This window comes from Cupressus sempervirens, chromosome 8 (genome assembly GCF_028749045.1).
Source record: "Cupressus sempervirens isolate cs-2001-9-10 chromosome 8, ASM2874904v1, whole genome shotgun sequence".
NCBI classification, from domain to species: Eukaryota; Viridiplantae; Streptophyta; class Pinopsida; order Cupressales; family Cupressaceae; genus Cupressus; species Cupressus sempervirens.
In genome coordinates, this window is record NC_143125.1 from 75,843,198 (window position 1) to 75,866,608 (window position 23,411).

Genomic DNA, 23,411 nt, shown 5'->3' on the forward strand with positions numbered 1-23,411 from the left:
AGTAAGAGTTAATGGGAGAATGCTAGTGAAGTTTACAGGGGTGTAAATAATTAGAAAGAGCAGAATAGAATTGCAAAATTTAGTTGATCAAGAACAAAGTATCAAAATTTTGAGGAGAGACATATCAGGCCAAAGAAGGATTAGAATAGATAGAGCAAAATAAGGATTTGGAATCAGCAATTGAAGATTGCAAATCATCAGGTCAAGACTTTCTAAGACTCTCTAGCCATTGTATTAGGAATGAAAATCCTATGATGATAGGTTGGTTTAATAGCCATGTTGCAAGCCTTTAAACAAGGTGCTAAATCCTTTAATAGGGTAACATTCCAAGTGAGTGTTTGTGAATCCTTTAACCAGGTCACTTTTAACAGGGTGTAAAGTCTTTAACAGGACATGTCTTTCATAAGGTAGACCATTGGAGGCGGTCAAACTTTGTAATGTTAAATAGTTACATATTGCTGCAATAATACTTTGTGGGTGTCATCCATACCCCAGTTTTACCTTCTCATTTTTGGAGGGTTTCTAGGTTACCAAAATCTTGTGTTATCTATTTTAATGCATGTCTTTACTTTCATGTTTATTAGATGAATTAGATGCATCTAAATGATTTCAGCTAAAAGGTTTTGAAAAGATTAAAGTTAGTTACATCTAATTAACCCCCCTCTTAGAAGTAAATCTTTCCACTTGTAAATTCCAACAATTGGTATCAGAGCTGAGTTTTCACAAGGAGGAGCCTTACAGCTTAGAGAAAAGATCTAGAAATGGAAATCTACAAACTTGAGAAGATCATAGAGAATTAGGCAATTGATGTACAACTTTCTCTACACAGCTTGGAAGAAGTCAGGGAAAAACTGAGAAAATCCTTAAAGAGAAGAAGAGAGATTTCCATAGCTTAGAATGATACATAATACAAGGAGATTGACACCTCAAAATTATTTTCAAATGGAGATTTCAAAGAGTTTGATGCAGCAATAACAAACTTAATGGAGAAGAATAGAGCTCAAGTAGAGGAAACTAGAACACTCAAGATTGAACAAGAATCACAAGCCATGATGCTTTGTGAGGTGATTGAAAAAAAGAAAAGAGCCATTAAAGATAAGGCTATACTAGAAGATGACAAGAGAAATCTTTTCAATAGACTAGAAGAAAAGTCAATTGAGCTTGCAAGAATTTCAAACATGTAGCTAGACACCATAAGCCAGATAATGAATGCACATCATGAACTAAATGTCAAGGACATTGAGATCTCTACACTGAAGATGCAAAATGAACAACTGCAAAATCACCTGAAAAGAGAGAAGAAGATTGTAGAGAGCTTCAACAAACCAAATGAGGCCATCAAGTGCTTTCAGCAACTACTAAAATCACCAAGGGCTAGCAATGATACTTTAGGATTAGGTTACACTAGCATTGAAAAAGGAGAGTCATCCAAGACTACAAAAGAAAGAAGTAACAAAGGTAAGAACACTAAACCTACTTGTCATTTTTATGGTAAAAAAAAACATACCTCTAATGTATGTAGTAACAAGAATTCCCATCAACATAAAAAATCTAAGAATGTGGGTCACTGTCACAAGTGCAACAAACAAGGACATCAAGCGCATTACTATAGGACTAGGACTATCAAAACACCAAGATTTGAAGGTCACTGCTACAATTGCAAGAAGTATGGACATAGAGCTTTTGAGTGTAGATCAAAGCCTATGTGGACACCTAATTAGCCAACAAGGGGAAATAACTATGAACGTCACTACAATTGGGACTACAACACTAGGTATAGCTACCATTACTATTAAGAATATGGACACATCCCTAAAAATTGCATAAGAACACATTTCAGTGGAAACTAAAGGAGATGGCTCAGTCAAACTACATATTTCAGTTGTTTGAAGACTAGTCATATCAGCAAGAATTGCCCAACAAGTCAAAGGCACCCAACACAAAGATCAACAAAGGAAAAGAGAAGGTGGATGTTGAACATATTAGAGGAGAAATGAATAAGACATGGAAGAAGAAAGATGGAAGTATCACATCAAATGAAGGGATCACTTGACCTAAAAGGTCATGTGGTCACACTTCATCAAACTAAGCACAAGAAGACATGTGGAACTAATATACAAAGCTTTATCATACATCAATTCTTAAACAATTAAATACTGAAAAAGAATGATCACCATAAATTGATATACACAGTTAAAATTTCAAGATTTCATAAGTATTGCAGAGTTTCCTTTAGATGCTAAGTAAAATTCTAGTACAAGCCGAGTTGATAGCCAAAATCAATAGAAGCGAAATGATTAGTTGCAACTGAGTTGGTATTGAAAGTTGAGTTAAGAAAAAAATTCAGTCAAAGACGAATCAAGGATACTTTTGTGGATGTTGAGTGGTAATGCAAAAATGCTTAAGAAGTTGAGTGGAAAACTGTAAATGCACTAAGCCATAGGAGATATGGAGATGAGGGAAGCCTATGACAAATTGTGTGAAAATGGAGTATTCAAAGATGAATACCAAATCATTGAGAAGAAGGGTTTGACGTGTGCCCTAGAATTCTCCACAGTTTTCAAAACTAAATGGATCAGTATAGTACTTAGTAGGATTTATGATGGAATTTTATGGTTGGAGGATGGTCCAGTAAAAATAACAAAAAGGATTGTACATAGAGTAATAGGGTATTTGACCCTAGATCAGCCAAAGACCCTTAAAAGTGATTCTAAGGAAGCTATTGAGAAAAACACTGGTGCCAAATGGAACAAGAGAGGAATGAAAATAGACACTATCCAAGACCCTCTTGTTGACTTTGTTGTTAGAGTTATTGCACACAAATTTTATCAATCCAGTAGACTTAATAGTGTACCATGCATTGTAGTGGATGTGGGTTACAAACTAGTGAAAAAGGATCATACATATAATCTTACAAAACTACAATTGCAACAAATCAATGAGAAATTAGCAGCAATAAGAAAAACCAAGGGAACCCATTGCAAGTTTGGTGCAATTTTGATTTGCAATTTTTTCTATTCACAGAATGAATTTCCATCTTTTGGTAAAGTTTTATGGAAAGAAAATAGGTCTATAGTAGCTCAAGTAAATGAATACATTGAACAAATGGGAGCTAATTTTGAGACATTAATGACTAGTTATTTTGAAGATTTCAAGAAGACCATGAAGCAGAGGCTAAGAATACCAGTTTCATTGGTAGAAAAGCATTTAAATAATGTATTCTTTCTTGTAGATATTGATTATACATACATACAAGCAACCATACCAAGAGTTAGATGGTTAAGACCTCTTTGCTATGGCATAAACATAGATGAAGCATTTGCAGCTATAAATACATTATTTGCTGAGAAAGTGGAAAAGAGTACACCACATTTTGGTACTTATGATGTGGTGAGGTCAAAGGTGGATATGGAGTTGAAGACTACCTCCACACTAAAGAAGAATGACAAACTTGTAAAGAAACTTAAAGCAAAATTTGGTGAGAGCACTACACAAGGAGAAGAAGATGAAGAAGTTGACAATGATGAAGAAGAATAAGGATAGGAGACACTTTCATTGACCCAAGGAATGGGTGAGGATGAAAAATAAGAAGGTGCTAATTAGGAAGCACCAAAGCCAGAGCCTAAGAAGAGAAAGGCACAAGAACAACCCGCTACATAGCCCAAAGAAAAGAAGAAAGCAACTAAGTCGAGCCTAGTGAAGCCAACTACAAGGGTAGACACAAGGGAAACAACACAAGTGACAAAGGAATAGGGGAAGCAAAAATCTATAGAGCAAGGAGGCCTATAGAATAAAATAAAAGAAGAAAATATGTTGCACCCGCAGTGTAAGATGAAGAAAAGACAAAATTTGACAATTATCAATTCAAATTGGTAAGACATTCCACCAAATCTAATTTGGAAAATGTTTGTAATAACATTAGAGATAATGAAAATTTAACTAATTTAAAGACCATTAATTTTAATAAATTTACAAGAGAAGAACAAAACATAGTGGAAGAGTCTATCTACACTATGATGGCCAAGTTCAAGACTACTCCAATTGAACTTGACAATTCTATGCTTAAGGAGCTAAGCTCCATTGTTGAAAATAAATGGCATTACTACCTAAATACGGAGAAGGAAATAAGAAATTACTACCTAAATATGGCATTACTACCTAAATAAGACATGGAAGAAGAAAGATTGAAGTATCAAATCAAATGAAGGGATCACTTGACCTAAAAGATCATGTGGTCACACTTCATCAAACTAAGCACAAGAAGACATGTGGAACTAATATACAAAGCTTTATCATAGATTAGTTCTTAAACAAGTCAATAGTGAAAACGAATGATCAACATAAATTGAGATGCAAAGTTAAAATTTAAAGATTTCATAAGTATTGCAGAATTGCCTTCAGATGCTGAGTAAAATTCTAGTACAAGCCGAGTTGATAGCCAAAATTAGTAGAAGCAAAATGATTAGCTATAGCTGAGTTGGTATTGAAAGCTGAGTTAAGAAAAAAATTTAGTCAAAGACAAATCAAGGATACTTCTGTGGATGTTGAGTGGTGGAAAGATAATGGAAGCCGAGTAATGCAAAAATGCTTAAGAAGTTGAGTGGACAACTATAAATGCACTAAGCATTAAATGCTATGAAAATAGGGTATATTATCACATTTTGAATCATTTTCCTTCATCGCAAACAAAGAAAATAGACAAAGAAGAGTGCATAGTAATTTCAAGGTAGAGAATCCAACATTTGAGCCAATTTCAATAGTGATTCAACACAGTTTCATCAAATTCAAGGTATTTACATTTGTGTCGAGCTACATAGTTTTAAATTTCTTTGTGATAAATTCATAGCTAGCACAAATGGTCTCTAATTCTAGGAAACCATAGGAGAAAGAACTATTTGAAGTTCAACTAGTGTCAAACAAAGTGAAACAACTAGATTTCTGGTCAATCTCAGAAGTAACATACAAAAATGACCTAGCTAGAGCTCTATCTGTTATACCTCCTAAAGTAGTTATGGTCCAAGATGTTACAAGATGTTACAATTGAAAAATTGGAGCCATAGGAGATATGGAGATGAGGGAAGCCTATGACAAATTGTGTGAAAATGGAGTATTCAAAGATGAATACCAAATCATTGAGAAGAAGGGTTTGACTCGTGCCCTAGAATTCCCCATAGTTTTCAAAATTAAATGGATCAGGATAGTACTTAGTAGGATTCATGATGGAAGTTTATGGTTGGAGGATGACCCAGTAAAAATAACAAAAAGGATTGTACATAGAGTAATAGGGTATCTGACCCTAGATCAACCAAAGACCCTTAGAAGTGATTCTAAGGAAGCTATTGAGAAAAAATTGGTGCCAAATGGAACAAGAGAGGAATGAAAATAGACACTATCCAAGACCCTCTTGTTGACTTTTCTATTAGAGTTATTGCACATAAATTTTATCAATTTAGTAGACTTAACAGTGTACCATGCATTGTAGTGGATGTGGGTTACAAACTAGTGAAAAAGGATCATACATATGATCTTACAAAACTACAATTGCAACAAATCAATGAGAACTTAACAACAATAAGAAGAACCAAGGGAGCCCAATGCAAGTTTGGTGTAATTTTGATTTGCATATTTTTCTATGCATAGAATGAATTTCCATCTTTTGGTAAAGTTGTATGGAAAGAAAATAGGTCTATAATAGCTCAAGTAAATGAATACATTGAACAAATGTGAGCTAATTTTGAGACATTAATGACTAGTTATTTTGAAGATTTCAAGAAGACCATGAAGCAAAGGCAAAGAATACCAGTTTCATTAGTAGAAAAGTGTGTAAATAATGCATTCTTTCTTTTAGATATTGATTATACATACATACAAGTAGCCATACCAAGAGTTAGATGGTTAAGACCTCTTCACTATGAGATAAACATAGATGAAGCATTTGCAGCTATAACTACATTATTAGCTAAGAATGTGAAAAGAGTACACCACATTTTGGTACTTATGATGTGGTCAGGTCAAAGGTGGATATGGAGTTGAAGACTACCTCCACACTAAAGAAACAAGACAAACTTGTAAAGAAATTTAAAGCCAAATTTGATGAGAGCACTAGAGAAGAAGAAGAAGATGAAGAAGCTAACAATGATGAAGAAGAACAATGATAGGAGACACTTGTATTGACCCAAGGAATGGGTGAGGATGCAAAAGAAGAAGGTTCAGAGAAGGAAGAACCAAAGCCAAAGCCTAAGAAGAGAAAGGCACAAGAACAACCCACTACATAGCCCAAAGAAAAGAAGAAAGTAGCTAAGTCGAGCCATGCCAAGCCAACTAGAAGGGTAGAAACAAGGCCAACAACATAGGTGGAAAAGGAGTAGGGGAAGAAAAAAGCCATAGAGCAAGGAGGCCTACAAAAAAAAAGAAAAAAAGAAAAAATGTTGCACCCCCAGAGTCAGATGAAAAAAAGACAGAATTTGACAATGATCAATTCAGATTAGTAAGACATTCCACCAAATCTAATTTGGAAAATGTTTGTAATAACATTAGAGATAATGCAAATTTAACTAATTTAAAGACCATTGATTTTAATAAATTTACCAAAGAAGAACAAAACATAGTGGAAGAGTCTATCTACACTATGATGGCCAAGCTCAAGACTACTCCTCTAGAACTTAACAATTATATGTCTAAGGAGCTAAGCTCCATTGTTGAAAATAAATGGCATTACATATTAAATATTGAGAAGGAAATAAGAGAGTCAAATTTGTCTCATGTGATGCCTAACCTAACTAAAGGTCAAATAAGAAAGGCTAGTAAGAAGCATGGGAGAAAAGTTGCACCTAAATATAGAGCCTTCAGTATTTTATAGAATAAAATTGAAGATGTTGTAAAGAAATCCACACAAATGTGGAAATTGATTTATGGGTTGAAAAAAGTAAAATAAGGCCAAGAATATCCCTTTGAGGGTGTAAATGATGGGAGGAATAGGAAAATGAAAAAGAGGAGGAAGGAGAGAAAGAAAAATAAGAGGTGACAATGAAGAAGACACAACAAGATGATGAGTCAACAACTGCGGAGTGGTAAAAAGAATAGAGTGTCCAATATACCCAATTTCCACCACCAAATCCTCCACATAAAACACCTATAGAAACTATAACTATAAAGTATTTTCTTGAAACCTCAAGTTATAACATCAATCCACTAGTTCTGGAGGATCTCAAAAAGATCCTTCACCAAACAACATTGCAATCATAGTTGTGCACAAATCCTATTTTGGTGAGTGTAGAAGAGTTTCAAAAAACTATAGTAGAAATTACCAAGGAGAAGGTGAAAACAAAAGAACCACCTTCACAACCTTTCATAGCTACATATAATTAATCAAAAGAGAACACAACATAAGATACAACTGCTAAGGTTGATCCCATAGTAATAGCAATGACAATTGCCAAGGAGTCAGCAAAAGAGTAGACATGACAAAGTGTTCCTACAACATAAATCTAAGGTGCACATCCTTAAATCATTTTCATTGATCAAGAAAAAAGTGAAGAAGACAAGGAATAGGAGAAAACCCCCAAGGAAAGAAAGTAAGAGGCAATACAAACATTGGTAAATTTTCCTACCTCAGGGACTCCTACCAAGTAGCTGAGCACTGATGTAGTACCACTACAAATCTTAGAACTAGGCTTGAGCTCCACCAAGGTAGCAAGGATAATTAACTATGGAGACCCTACACTTGATGAGGAAATAGTCATACCCAGTTATGACTACAAAACAATGAATTTGACATAGATAAATAAAGTGCAAGAGGCACTTGAGAGAAAGAAGAAGTAGGAGATACTAAAAAATGCGTATAGACAAAAGCAAGCACTAGTAGAAAAAAAAAAAAAATTCCTTGATGAATTTAGCTTGCCTATACTTGATGAAACAAAGCCCATAATGAAGCAATTGTCTGACATAGTGGACCAGGTACACAATGAAGACCTTGATATTAATGTTAAATTATTAGAGTGGTTTGAAAATAAATTTCAAATGAAAGTTAATGAGAAGATATCCAGTGAGATAGCACTATCAAAGGTTGAAATAGCTAAAAAGGTTGAGAAAGTTAAAATAGTACTTGAGAACATATTCTCATTGTACTCCAAATTGTGTGATTCATCATATTTCACACAAGAAACTAGCTAGGGAATACTAAGCTTGCAAAGGAATCTTAAGATATCTAGCACATAGCTACCTAAAGATCCAACTTAAAGTGAGAAGCATTTTGCAACAAAGCTTCACACTCAAAAGGAACTAGTTGTATTGATAGCAGAAAAGGCCAATGTTAAGGCCAAATTGATATAAATATAGTTTGCTATTACCCCACACCTAGAATTATTACATAAAGAAATGGCCTATGTAGAAAATGTTTTAAAGAAAGACCCTAATATTTCTACCTTAGAAGGCCTAGTACATCTTGCAATAGAGACAATTATCTAGCTCAAAGCCCTAGAAATTTCCTTAGACAAATGGTATGCTTCTTTGAAGATGATAATGGAGGTAAATAATTTTTTTTTTTGGTTAAATATTCTATTCATTCTTAGGACCCTTTGACATAAGTATCAAAAAAGGGGGAGATATTCATATAGAGGGAGATATAACCCAAAGGAGGAGACATACCCAAAATGAGGGAGATATAAAATTTTGAATTTTAAGGAGAAATAAGTAGATAAAGCCAAATGGACAAAAAAAACAACTGCAAGAAGATGTGTAAAAAGGGGGAGCAGAAACAAAGGGGGAGTACAAATAGACTAGAAATAGGGTTCAAAGAGCAAATAAGGCAAAGAGTATCAGACACATCAGCATGAGACAAATTTAGCTAAAGAGATTTTGGTTATAGAAATGGTGCTTCACCTCAGGGGGAGTCACAAATTTTTTAAGTAAAGTGTTTTTTCCACTCATGTCAAAGGGGGAGATTGTTGGTCTTAGAATGGTTTTGATAATTGAATGTCAACACATTTAACCAATTCTTAAAGTTGATGCCAAGTATAATACAGATGCAAAGCTATAGTATGTACCGAACCAGAAATTCAACAGGTGTTGAGTGAACTTTAGGTGCTAAGCAAGTATCAAGTGCCAAGTGATAAGTAATTTTGAGTTACTATAGGTGTCGAGAAAAGTATAGATGTTGAGTGAAATAGAATTACTATAGGAGCTGAGTGAGACAAAATTTCTATATGTGTTGAGCATCAGCAATTAGTAAGTGTTGAGTAACAAAAAATGAACATATGAGTTTGTGCCTTCACAAACTTAGATGTAAACCATTTTTCAGCCAACTTAGGATGAATCTGGAAGGATCTTGAAGATAAGATAAAATATTTTGCATTACCTATCTAATAAACATGCAACCAATAAGAAAAATGGAGAAAGCATGCAAACAATAAGAAAAGTGAAAGAATTGAGCAGGAAAAGAAGAATAAATATTGATTGTAGATTCATACCTAACCCTAAGTCTTTGAAGCCTTTAAAAGGAGGATGAGACCCCATTATGTGTGTGAATGAGTAACAATTTATGGGAAAATGCTAGAAAAGTGTAGAGGGGTATAAAGACTTGGAAAGAGTAGAACAACATTGTAGAATTCAGTTGATCAAGAATAGAGTATTAAAATTTCAAGGAGAGACATATCAAATCAAGGAAGGATTAGAATAAACAAAGCAGAACAAGGATCTGGAATCAATAATTGAAGATTGCAAATCATCAGGTCAAGACTTTCTAATACTCTATGGCCATTGTATTAGGAATGAAAATCCTATGATGATAGGTTGGTTTAATAGCCATGTTGTAAGCCTTTAAACAAGGTGCTAAATCCTTTAACATGGTAGCATTCAAAGTGAGTATTTGTGAATCCTTTAACCAGTTCACTTTTAATAGGACATACCTTTCACAAGGTAAACCATTGAAAGTGGTCAAACTTTGTAACCTTAAATAGTTACATATTGTTGCAGTGATACTTTGTGGGTGTCATCCCCACCCCAGTTTTACCTTTTCATTTTTGGAGGGTTTTTGGGTTACCAAAATCTTGTGTTGTCTATTTTCATGCATGTCTTTACTTTCATGCTTATTAGATGAACTAGATGCATGTGAATGATTTAAGCTGATTGATTTAAGCTAAAAGGTTTTGAAAATGTTAAAGTTAGCTACTTCTGATTCACCCCCCTCTCATAAGTAAATCTTTTCACTTGTAAATTTCAACATGTAACATATCATCATAGTAACATATCTACAATACACCCCCATAGGAATATCATCAATATTCATGATTGCAATAGTCTCCTGCTTTGGCATTGATGGAAACATAGATGAAAAATATCTAGTTCCAAGAATACCAACAAAAAGGCTGTTCATCTTTCTTTTCAAATCCTCTTCATCAATCATCCTCCCCCATTGATATATCTCAATGTGCTTTTCATCAAACTATTATTCCATGCTATGCTTCTTCTAAAATTACTGTACTCATGCCAAATGTCTCCAACTATCATGTTGTAAATGTTGTTTTTCCATGCTATTTTTCATGCCAAACAACTCCCTCATTGAAATCAATGTCAAAGGTTTCAACAAATAACTTAACTGCATCAAACTCTACAAAAATTGATTCTCACTTAGCTCAAGTGTCCAAAGACACTATTTAAAACATCATCCAACAATAGTCCTAGATGACTCTATCCATGAAAAATACTCCCCCATATAGGAAGCATCAACATTTAGTCCAAACAATAATGGTGCTTTGTTACACTAGATTGATGCACTCTTACATATTCTACTCTAATGTAGGAAGGGGCATAACCCCAAGCATACCTCACAAATACTCAAAAGTCTCTTTGGTAAGAGGCTTAGTGAATATATCTACAATCTACTCTTTAGTGGTCACATACTCCAATCTGATTTCCTTTTCTACAACTTTCTCTCTTAATATGTGATACTTAGTAGAAATGTGCTTAGTATTTGAATGCAACACTAGATTCTTGGATATATCAACTATGCTTGTGTTGCAATAATGTATAATAATAGGTTCATTGATTTCTATCCTTATATCTTTCAACATCTACTTCATCCAAATAACTTGATTGCAATTGTTTGCTATTGCAACATATTCTGCTTCCATTGTACTTTGTGATGCACAATCCTACTTCTTATTTAACCAAGAAACTAATATTACTCCATGAAATAAGGTTCCAACAATGGTGCTCTTTCTATCATCCATACTACCTACCCTATTTGCATTAATATAAGCACTTAGAGTAAAATTATGAGATCTATCATACCACAATCCAAACTTAGATGTTCCTTTTAGAGATCTAAATATTCTTCTGATTGCTGCATAATTTGTTCCTATGGGATCATCTTGGAATTTTGCAATAATTCCAACTATATTTTCTATATCCTACCTTGTGTGAGTCAGATATTGCAATCCTCTAATCATAGATCTATAATTCTTTTGCTCAACAATAGGTGTTTTATCGTTTGTAGATAGCTTGTGTCCAGTTACCATAGGTGTTCCAATAGGTTTGCATGTTTCCAAACCAAAATTTTTCAAGAAATCCTTCAAATACTTGGTCTAAGAAATAAAGATTCCTTCTTTATTCTATACAATATGTAATCCTAGAAAATATTTCATCTCTCCTATCATACCCATTTTGAATTCTTTCTTCATCTCTTCTACAAACTCCCCAGATATGATATCATCAACAAATATTACCAAAATCCTCAAACCATAATCAATTTCTTTCTAATAGAGATTACTATCTACCATAATTTTTTTATATCAAAGCTTTGTCAAATTCCTGTCTAACCTTGCATACTAGGTTCTAGGTGCTTAGTTTAAGCCATACAATGCTTTCCTCAATCTGCATAGTATGTCCTTGTCATCTATCAAAGGATAACTTTTAGGATGTTCAATGTGTTGGAAATATAAGATAGGCTATGTTACTAAGAGGGGAGGGGTGAATTAATAACCAATAAAACTTAATCTTAATTCACCAATTAATCTTCCATATGTATTCCGATCTAATTACATACATGAAAAACTGAAAACATTAAAACATTGATAACACTTTGACATACAATATGGTGACCCAAAAAACTTCCAAATAGAAAGTAAAACTAGGGTGGACATGATATCCAAAAGCTTTAGTACTATAGCATAAATTTAGCCTATTAAGGCTTACAATGATCATTTCTAATGATCTACCCTGTTAGGAGCAATAAGGACTGCTAGGTCCACTTTGCAAAAGGATTTACAAACATACAATGAAGTATGCACTCGGTAAAGAGATTTACAAAAGACTATTACGTCTACTTGTGAAAGGATTTAACTGTTCCACCTATTAAGATGAACCAGTGGCTCATCTATGATCTGCAACTTTGATTTGTTGAATGAGATTCCTTTGGAGTGTAATGATCACCCTACTATAATGGATAAATCTTTGTTGCTCCTTATACTACTTGTAGCCTTCTTACTTTTCACTTTCTTCTTTTAGTGTATGTTCTTCATATTCCATTAATTATATTTAGATATAATACAATGCATTACATATATATGAATCCAATTTATAATTCATCAAATTTGGCTACAATACAAGTTTCACCAAAATACAAAAAATTGGCCCAATTACAGGTACTCAATTTTTGAAGAAAAACTTGGTGAGGTTCTGAAACTTAGCAACCATTATCAATACTCAAAATCATCATGCACTTGGTAGATGTGGAAGCTTGACTCACACTAATCACTGCCAAGTAGTCTAAACTTGGTTTGCATTGGTGACTTGGTGAACAATGCAAAACTCAACATATAAACTAAATCACTTGGTTCAAACTACATAGCTCAGTCAACACTATCTCTACAAGCCTTATATAAACTAAATCACTTGATTGACACTACATAGCTTAGTCAACACTAGATTCACATTGCTAAGGTTGTGAACTTGGTAAGCACTAGAAAAATCAGTTTCCCCTAAGAAACTTGGTAAACACTAATAATCACCAACTTGATAGATACTGCCAAGCGCAAACTGAATATTGTTCCTAGAACTTAGTAGCAACTGTAGAGCTTGGTATAACTTGAATAAGCCTATTATCTACTAACCATTTGATTAAGTGTGTGTGTGTGTGTGTGTGTTACTAAAAAAAAAACTTGACTGTAATGTCAATAATCTCCTCCTTTGGTATTAGTGACAAAAACACTTATCAATCAAAACTAAATTCAAAAGTTCAAAAGTAATCTTTTGTCTCTATCCTATGTCTTCAACTCAGTATCATATTCTATTTTTGAGATTTTAATTTTTTTTTTTGTAAGAGATGTTTATCTAAATATATATACATGTATATGTATAATATTATGATGTTCCCCAATACATATATATTCAACATACTTTACATATTATATACATATTCACATCTTCTCCCTTTTTATTGAAATAACACATATTCTCCCCCATTTTGACATAAATACCAAAGGTGTATATTCCAAAATGTGACAAGATGTCAAAATGTACCTTCAAAATTAGTGACATTTTCTTTTCCCAATTTTCTTGCAACACTTTGGTTGCATGCTATACGATTTGAACTTCAGCTGATAATTCCATCATGTGATCTACTATGGAGAAGTTATTATCATGGATGAGAATTTTGGCGTGTGTAATGTGTTTCTACAATGCATCCATGTTTTGTGGTTTACTGTCTTGTATATCTACAAGTGTAGTCCTTATCCTGACTTTTTCCCTTAGCATTTCTACTTACATATTAGTCAAAAATCTGATTTTTATGTAATGAGTAGAACTATAGCTTGGGTCAAGTGATAGCTAGTGTGCACATATGTTCAAATCTTCATCTATCATGTAGAGTTTATCTTTTATTTTGTGTGTATAGATAGATGTATCACATAGTTTACCAAATAGAGAAGCTACATTGTTGGCAGAGGTTTCCAATGAGCTTAGAATAGTAGACAACTCTACTTGCTATATTGCAATCTTTTATGCAACTAGCTTCAATACTTTGTTTTCAAATTTCTTCTCTTCTCTTTGCAACAATTTTTCTTTCCCATTCAAATCTTCATTAAATTTCTAGACCAATTCTACTAATTGAGCCAAAATAGATTGAGAAGTATCAACCTTAGTGTTGAGTGCATCTACAAGAATGTTCTTTGCATCTTCTAGCAGTTGGTTTTCTCTATTTCTTTCCTCTCTAAGCCTTTGTTGCTTAGCTTTCTTCTACAAAAGATCTCCTACTATATGCATTTGATCAAAATTTAGAATAGAAATATCCAAATTTGGCATAATTATATCATCATCAAGATCAATGTCTTCTTCCTTATCTTTACCTTTGCTAGAAACTTTAGTACTCAGTTGAGGCTTGTTCTCAACTATATTAGTACTAATTATTTGTACACTTGGAATAGTAATAATGGTGGAAATGGAAAGACTAGAAAAAAAAGTAGATATAGCACTAATTGAAAAAATACCTTGTTCCTAAGTAGCCAACATTGATGAAGGAGTAAGCACTAAATGATTAGTACATGAAGTGCTGATCACTTTAGTCAATGAAGTACTGAGCTGAACAAATGTAGAGATTGGCTGAATATTTGGATTTACAATGTTTGTCACAACCAACTTGGTAGTAGCTTTCTATGAGTTTGATGGAATTAAAGCTTTCCTCAAAGATTGAGGAAGTGAGGCCATAACTGCTACTACAATCTTTTCAGGGTCTATTTCCTCAATGGTCTGAATCTTAGGGAGATTCTCCTTAGTGGCTTCCTATTCTTTCTCCTCATCATCTTTATCATCATTTATTTCTTCTTCATCATCATTGTCTCCTTCTTCCTTTTCATCTTCACCATCATATTTGAAATGAATAATAAAGTCACTATGTTGATGAAGATTGGGGATATTCTTCCATGTATCAGTGACATTCCTTACCACATGTTCAATGTTATTGATCAATATCAAGGAAGTGTTAAATTTCAAGGTGAATTTTTCTTCATTCTTCTTCATGGATTCTTTTATTTCTTTGTAATTAAAACTTGACATGAGTTGTCTTAGAGTCTTCTCATATATGTCCTTTGTAGTTTTCTTGGCATGATCCCATCTTGGCTTGATTATTTCCATCAATTCATTGGGAATTTGCTATGCAAGTTGTAAGGTGAATGTTTCCATTTTCCTAGCTTAGACATAATCATGTCTTCAACTTGCTTCTTCTCTTCTGCATTTCTACTCTCATACCTTAATGATTTAAAATTTTCCATGTTGACTCCAAAATCAAGTACTTTCAATTTCTCTTGAAACTTAGGAGGTCATTTGAAAATCACATCCTCTTCTTCTTCACCTAATTTCAATTTCTTTCTAGATGTTCTTCTTGTAAATACTATAGTAGATGACTTAGTAGGTTTGGTTATGATAACCTTACCTTTCTTCTTGATTGGTTCTTCTTCTTTTGATTTTTTTTCATCTTGCTCATCTTATGCATCATCTTCAATCACATCATCTCCTTTACCTTCTATCAATAGGAGAGTAGAACTAGATTGTCTCAATTGTTCTATCCTTTTCTTTCCTTTGTTGACAACTTGAGGAAGCTTTATCACTAGTTCAATTATGGCTTTGGCTTCATCATATGTACTAAAATATGTGGCCTTGGGATCTATGGATTCATTTACAATGCCTCAATGATATCCATAGTATCACCAAGATTAACTTCATAGCCTAGAGGCTTAATCCATAACACTCTAGGTTTGACTGCTTGTATGTACACTTTGTCACAATCTACCATAAAAAAAACATCATCCTTGTAATATTGTACAAGTTTCTTTGAAATTATAAATCTATTATTCATCTTATCTTTGAATAATCAAAATAATTTTCTATGACACTGATATAATTTTCACCCATCTCTGCTATATACTTATTGATTTGATATAACATAGGTACATCTTTTCTCCATACAACTGTACCTTTGGAAGGGAAAAAATTTTGTACAAAGAAGAATGAGTAGGTTAAAAGTGAACCAAACTTATATAGGTTATTCTTTGATGTTCTGATGCTTTTCATATTTTTGTTGAATTGGTTCAACATCAACTCAGCAAGGTCAAAAGACATGTTGTTCCTCACCATTTTGAAAATGAGATCCATTGCCTCATATGATACACTATTGAGATGATTGGAGCTATATATTTTATGTGAAATTACATGAATTCCAAACTTTATCTCTATATTAGCTTCACAATTGATCTTCGTACATCTTCCATCCCATTTGGCAAGAGTTTTCTTTTCCAATTCTACCTGACTTAGGGTTTTGGTGGTTTTTGCTTTTGTCAACATTGGGAGCCTTATGATTCGATGAGTCATTTTCTCTATTATGAGAATAGGCTTCTCCAATCATAACTACCTTTTGTGCACATGGCTAAGGATAAAACTTATCTATTTCATTTGAAATTCTTGGGGCATGTGTGGAATGTGGGTTAAAATCATGGTTTCTAAGTGTTGATGCTCGAGTTTTAACACACCATTCAAACACAACTTTTCCAAAGATTCATCCTTTTCTCGGGTTCCTATATCTTGAATTGAACAACAAAAATGCAAGAAAATATTGTTAATCAATAATACTTTAGGAGGAATCTATGATTGAGCTCTGATAGGATCTAGTGTTTCCACAATTTTTGGACTCAATTTGAAGTCAGGTGCTTTCCACTCAACTCCTCAAACTAACATATTGGATCCTTTCTTGGTTTCTCTACTTGAGGATGCTATTGATTAGTAAGGTTTATAGAAAAAATTCACAAAATCATATAGATTGCTTGGATGCATAGAAATCACTCTTTCACATAAGCTCTTGAAAATTCATGGTGACAAATGAATTCAATTTCACCCTTTATAAAAAATTCCATTTTTGAATTGCCATAAATGCTTGGTACATTCACTTGTTTGATAACAGGTTGTCTTCCACTCAATTTGATTTAATTTCTCGGTAGAGCCATTCATGACTCGGTGTCTATACAAGGAATTAGTTACTCTTGACCTTTCTCAATAGGGTCTTGCAACTTTACCTAGCTAGGTAAGGTCCAAAATTTCCTTAGGCACTCGATAATCCCTTTGCATCTTGAATGCTAATGTGGATCTTTCCTTCTAGTTGACTAGAATTGATGTAATATGTCTACTTTAGAATCTTAGTTCTAGTTATCCTTGTGAGAGATCAAGTAGAAGTGTTTAAATCGCCCAATTCTTGAGTGGTATGTGCTTCATTTCTTGGAGTTGCATTATTAGAAGATTTTAGAATCCACTACTATTTCATTTGTTTTCTAATGTTATCAGCCTTAGCTTTCTTTTCATATTTAATTCTTCTAGTGTTCATATACTTCTTGACAAGGTGTCCAAGTTCTTTATAAATAAAACATCTTCTAGTGGTGTCTCTTGTCCTCATATGATGTTTTACACAATTTATTCTAATGTGTCCAAATTCTTTATAGTAGTGACATATGCACCAAGTGTTGTAGTCCCAACCAAATATAGCTTTTACAATCTGTTCTATTGGGTTCAATATCTTAGTTTTGCATTCAGAAGATTTATGCCCATGCTTCTTGCAATTGTAGCATTTTCCTTTAAATTTAGGTTTCTCTTTGTATTCATTAGATCTATGATCATGATTATTGCAATTAAAGCATTTTCCATTGAATTTAGCTTTACCATTACTCCAACATTTGTTTGATGTATGACCTAGTTTACTATAGTGATTGTAAGTGGGTCTTTGATTCTTTTGAGCTCCTTGCTTGGATGATTCACCTTTTTTTGAATATCCAATTCCTACTCTCCCTTTATGCCTGTATCAAATTTTCTCATTTAATTGATTCATGTCTACTTGAGATTTCATCATCCTCTCATAGATTTCCTTTTTAGTGTTTAGATCATTAGGCAATATTTCATTTTTTGATCTTACATTCATGATTTCTCTATTTGCATTAGTAAATTGATCAATGAAGTCTACCTATTGAATGGATAGATGCTAAATTTCATTATTGTTTCCTTTTATTTCTTCTTTTATCTTGTTTTTCTCTTCCATGACTTTTCACAATCTTATTAACTAAATTTCTTGTTCTCTTTTTAGCTTCCTTATTTCTTCTTGAAGTATACCATTCTTTTCTAATAGTTCTCCGATTACTTCATTAGCTTCATCTGAATTTTTTTTTGAATGGATATCTTCAATTATTTCTTCAGTGTAGAGTTTGTAATTCATTTTTACTACAAGATATTTTCTCCTTTTTAGGGATTGAGAGAATTGCTCCTTTTGTTTCTTAAGTTGTCCTATATCTAGTTCCAAATCTATTTTTTCATTATCAATAGCCTTATCAAGTTTGAATACTTTCATTGCCTTTGATCTTTGCTCAAGTTGTCAAACTTCTTCTTTGAGAACCACAAGCTCTAATACCAATTATTGGAAATTTAAGATAGGCTTTTTTACTAAGAGGGTAGTGGTAAATTAGTAACCAATAAAACTCAATCTTAATTCACCAATTAATCCTTCATATGTATTATGATCTAATTGCATACATGAAAAATTGAAAGCATTAAAACATTCATAATACTTTGACACACACTATGGTAACCCATAAAGCTTCCAAATAGAAAGTAAAACTAGGGTGGGGATGTACCAACAAGCTTTAGTACTATAGTATAAAGTTGGCCTATTAAGGCTTACAATAATCACTTTTGATGATTTACCCTACTAGAAGCAATAAGGACTGCTAGGTCCACCTTGCAAAAGGATTTACAATTATACAATGAAGTATGCACTTGGTAAAGAGATTTATAAAAGACTGTTAATTCTACCTTGTGAAAGGATTTAACTATTCCACCTATTAGGATGAACTAATGGCTGATCTCTGATCTACAACTTTGATTTGTTGAATGAGATTCTTTTGGAGTATAATGATCACCTTGCTATGATGGATAAATCTCTGCTGCTCCTTATACTAATTGTAGCCTTCTTACTTCACACTTTCTTCTTTTAGTGTATCTTCTTGATATTCCATTCATTATATTTGGATGTGATACAATGCATTACATATATACCAATCAAATTTATAATTAATCAACATTTGATACAATACAAGTTTCACCAAAATACACAAAGTCATCCCAATTGTAGGTACTTGGGTTCTGAAGACAAAATCAGTGAGTTCTGACACTCAGAAACCATTGTCAATGCTCAGCATCATCATGCACTTGGTAGATGTAGAAGCTTAGCTCATGTTAATAACGTCTAAGTAGTTTGAACTTGGTCTACATTGGTGAATCAACAAACACTGTGAAACTTGACATATAAACTGAATCACTTGGTTGACACAGCATAGCTCAACCAACACTATTTTTATGAGCTTAGTATAAACTAAATCATGCGGTTGACGCAGTATAGCTCGATCAACACAAGATTCACATTGTTGAGTCTAAAAACTTGGTAAGCACTAGAAAAATCAATTTGCACTGAGAAACTTAGTAAAAACTGATAATAAACAACTTGGTAGATACTACAAAGTGCAAACTAAATATTGTTCCTAGAACTCGATAGAAACTGTAGAACTCGATATAACTTGAATAAGATTGGTAGCTACTAGCCATCTGATTAAGTGTGTGTGTCACTAATAAACAAACTTGATTGTAATGTCAACACAATGTAAACTTCTTTTTCAAGTTCTCCATTCAAAAATTCTGACTTGACATTCATCTGATACACTTTAAATTTCTTCTGTGCTACAGAGTCTAACAATAGTCTTACCACAACTATTCTAGTCATGAGGGCATAGGTTTCCTCATAATATATTTCTTCTTTTTGTGATTAACCTTTACATACCAATCTTGCTTTGTTCCTTACAACTTCACCTCGTTCATTTATCTTATTTCTAAATATCCGTTTAATTCCTATCACATTCTTGTCTGCTGGTTTGGGGACAAATTCCCATGTCTTATTATTTACAATTTGATCCAATTCCTCTTTCATAGCTTGTTTCCAATAATCATCTTTACATGCTTCATCTAAATTCTTAGGCTAAACTTGAGATATCAAACATAGTTCTTCATTAACTCTGCTTCTTGTCATCACACCTTTATCTTTGCTTCCAATGATTTTCTTGGATGGGTGATTCTTTATGATATTCTTTCCTAAAGTAGGAGTTGCTATCTCAACTCTCGGCTCTACTAAAGGTTCCAAGATTTTCTCCTACCTTGGCTCTCCTTCATTCTATAAATCATTTTTAGACTAAAGAAATACCTCATCATTCCTTGGCTTAGTAGTAACATCATCATCTGAATTGTAATAAACTATTCTTTCTTGTATTCTTAATTTTTCATCAATTCTCACATTTTTACTTTCCATAATAGTCTTAGTTCTCTGATTATAAAATCTGTAAGCCTTTCTTTTCAATGAATAACCAATAAACTTACCTTCATCACCTCTAGCTTCAAACTTATCATTGTCATCATCTGGTATGATATAACACTTACTGCCAAAAATTCTGAAATAATTAACTGTAGGTGAGTGACCAAACCAAAGTTCATAAGGTGTGTTTTTTGTGTCTTTCTTGACTTGTACTCTATTCATAGTGTAGACTATTGTATTCATAGCTTCTCTCTAAAATATCTTGGATACATCATTCTTTGTTAACATAGCTCTTGTTGCTTCTGTAATGGACTTGTTCCTTCTCTCTACAATGACATTATATTCAGGAGTCTTCAACTCAACACTTTCTTTTTCTTTAGGATTGAATCTTTTCTCTTTAACCTGATTCCCATCCTTCAAATAATTTCTAATGATAACTTCCACATTTTCATGGTTATCCTTAGGATCAACAATAGTTACCAAATCTATCTCTTCTACTACTTCCTTTTCCTTAACCAATTCAAGCTAATTATCACAATCATTCAAGAATCTTTCCATACTTTCTTTAAATTCTTCATCTTGATTAGAAAGTGAACTCTTTCTAGATTTCCTTATTCTCTTAGGGCATGTAGATGCATAATGACCAAACTCATTACATATCCAACAATAAAAAATTTTCATACCTTCTTTTTTTATTTTCATAACTAGATCAATACCTTCCTTGATCTTCATGTCTTCTTTAGATAACACACCAAGAGTTTCTATCTTCTGTGTCAAAATTTCCACTATCTGACTTATGACTATCTTCTTTCACCATGATCTCCCAAAGTCATTACACTTTATCTTCAAGGACCTGATGGTCTGATACCCATTGTTAGAAACAATGGTCCACCAAGATAACTAAGAATGGGAGGGGGTGGAGGGGTTTGAATTAGTTATCCAACAATTAAAACTTCTTCTCCTTTAAAAAAACTCAGCCATTCAACCAGAGTAGATAACAACATAATAAGATGCACATAGTGTTAGTTTGTGGTGACTAATCAGGAAAGTACTATACATAATTCATAAATTATAACCCTAAAGTGGTAAAAATACTTGTATAAAAGGGCTTAGGGTCAGGGATTGTTTTATAGTTGTGATGCAAAAATTGGTTTTTGTGGCGATATTGAGCGATATTACTAGATTGTAATAATATTGGACTTGTTGTTTGGTGTACATAGGCTAGGGATTGGGAGAACCATGCTAAATCTCGGTATTTTGTGGTCTTTTCTGTGTGATCTATTATTTTCTGATATTGGTTATATTTGCATGTAATTTTTATTTCTGTTTGTGGTTTAATCCTAACAAGTGGTATCAAAGGGAGGTTTTTTTTAAGTTATCCTCTAGAGGAAAGTCTCATAGTTGAGTGGGAGCAATGGTACATGAGGGTAAGCTATGGGTTAACAGGTTTAATGGGTAGAACTTCTAGTTATACAAGATGCAAATGGAAGACTATCTTTATCAAAAGGATGTATGGAAGCCATTAGAAGGTAAGGCCAAGAATTAGGGGTCTATGTCAAATGATGAATGGGATCATTTAGATAGAAATACACTTGAAATAATTTGATGATGCCTGGCACCATCAATGATATTTAATATTACAAAAGTGAAGACTATAGAAGAATTGATGCAAACCCTAGAAAAACTATATGAAAAGCTCTCCACTTCAAACAATATATTTCTCATGAAGTGTTTATTTAATATGAAAATGGTAGAAAGTGGATCTTTTGTAGATCATTTAAATGAGTTTAATGCTGTTACTAGTAATTTATCTTCTATGGGTATCAATTTTGATGAAGAAATTAGGGCTCTCTTGATTTTGTGTTCTTTTCCTAAAAGTTGGAATGGCTTGGTAATGGATGTGAGTAATTCTATTCTTGAATTTAGTACCCTAAAATATGATGATGTGATTAGTGTTATAAGGAGTGAGAAAACTCATAGGAAAACCTCAGGTGGATCTACATTAGGAAGTGCTTTGAATGCACAAAGTAGGGGCTAAACAATTGAGAGAGGAAGTAATTCTAAAAATCATGGGAATCAAGAGGAAAGTCAAAGGAGAGGAGGTCTCAATCGAGAGGATTGAATGACTTCTAGTACCGTGGGAAACCATTGCACAAAAAGAAATATTGTTGGAATCCAAACAAAAATGAAGGAGATAAACTAGATGGAGACAAGGAGGCAAATGTGGTAAGTAACAAATCTGAAGAGGATGCTTTTCTTCTATCTTTAGAAAGTGTTCATGATTCATGGATTTTAGATTATGGTGCTTCATTTCATTATACACTTCATAGAGGTTATTTCATTGATTATCTCTAAGGGGATTTTGGACTTGTTTATTTGGGGGATAATGAACTCTGTTAGATTGTTGGAAAGGGAAAATTTAAGATTAAGTTGCAGAACGAGAATCATTGGCTACTACATGAGGTAAGACATTTTCCAAGGATGAGTAGGAATTTAATTTCCATAGGGAAACTCAGTGATGAGGGTTGTGTAGTTAATTTTAATGATAAAAATTAGAAGGTTTCAAAAGGTTCCCTTGTAGTAGCAAAATGTGTGAAAGTAGGCACCTTATATCTTTGTACAAGTCATATTGTTCCTTCTACTTTAATTGTTTTAGAGAAAAATGAATGTTTAGAAATAATTGTTGTAGTTGAGTCGGGAGAAGAAATAGCTACTGTAAATTTTGATACAACACTGTGGCACAATAGACTTGGGAACATGAATGAGAAAGGCATGAAATTAATTCATTCCAAGAAAGTTTTACCAGGTCTAAAATGTGTTAATATGGACTTCTATGAATGTTGTGTGGATGGAAAATAAAAGAGAGTGAGTTTTGAAAAGATCGGGAAGGAAAATAAAAAGGAGAAATTAGAGCTTGTGCATATAGATGTATGAGGATCAGCTCAGGTATCTTCCCTTGGTGGCTCTCATTATTGTTGCACATTTATTGATGATGCAACTAGGAAGGTATGGGTTTATTTCCTTAGACAAA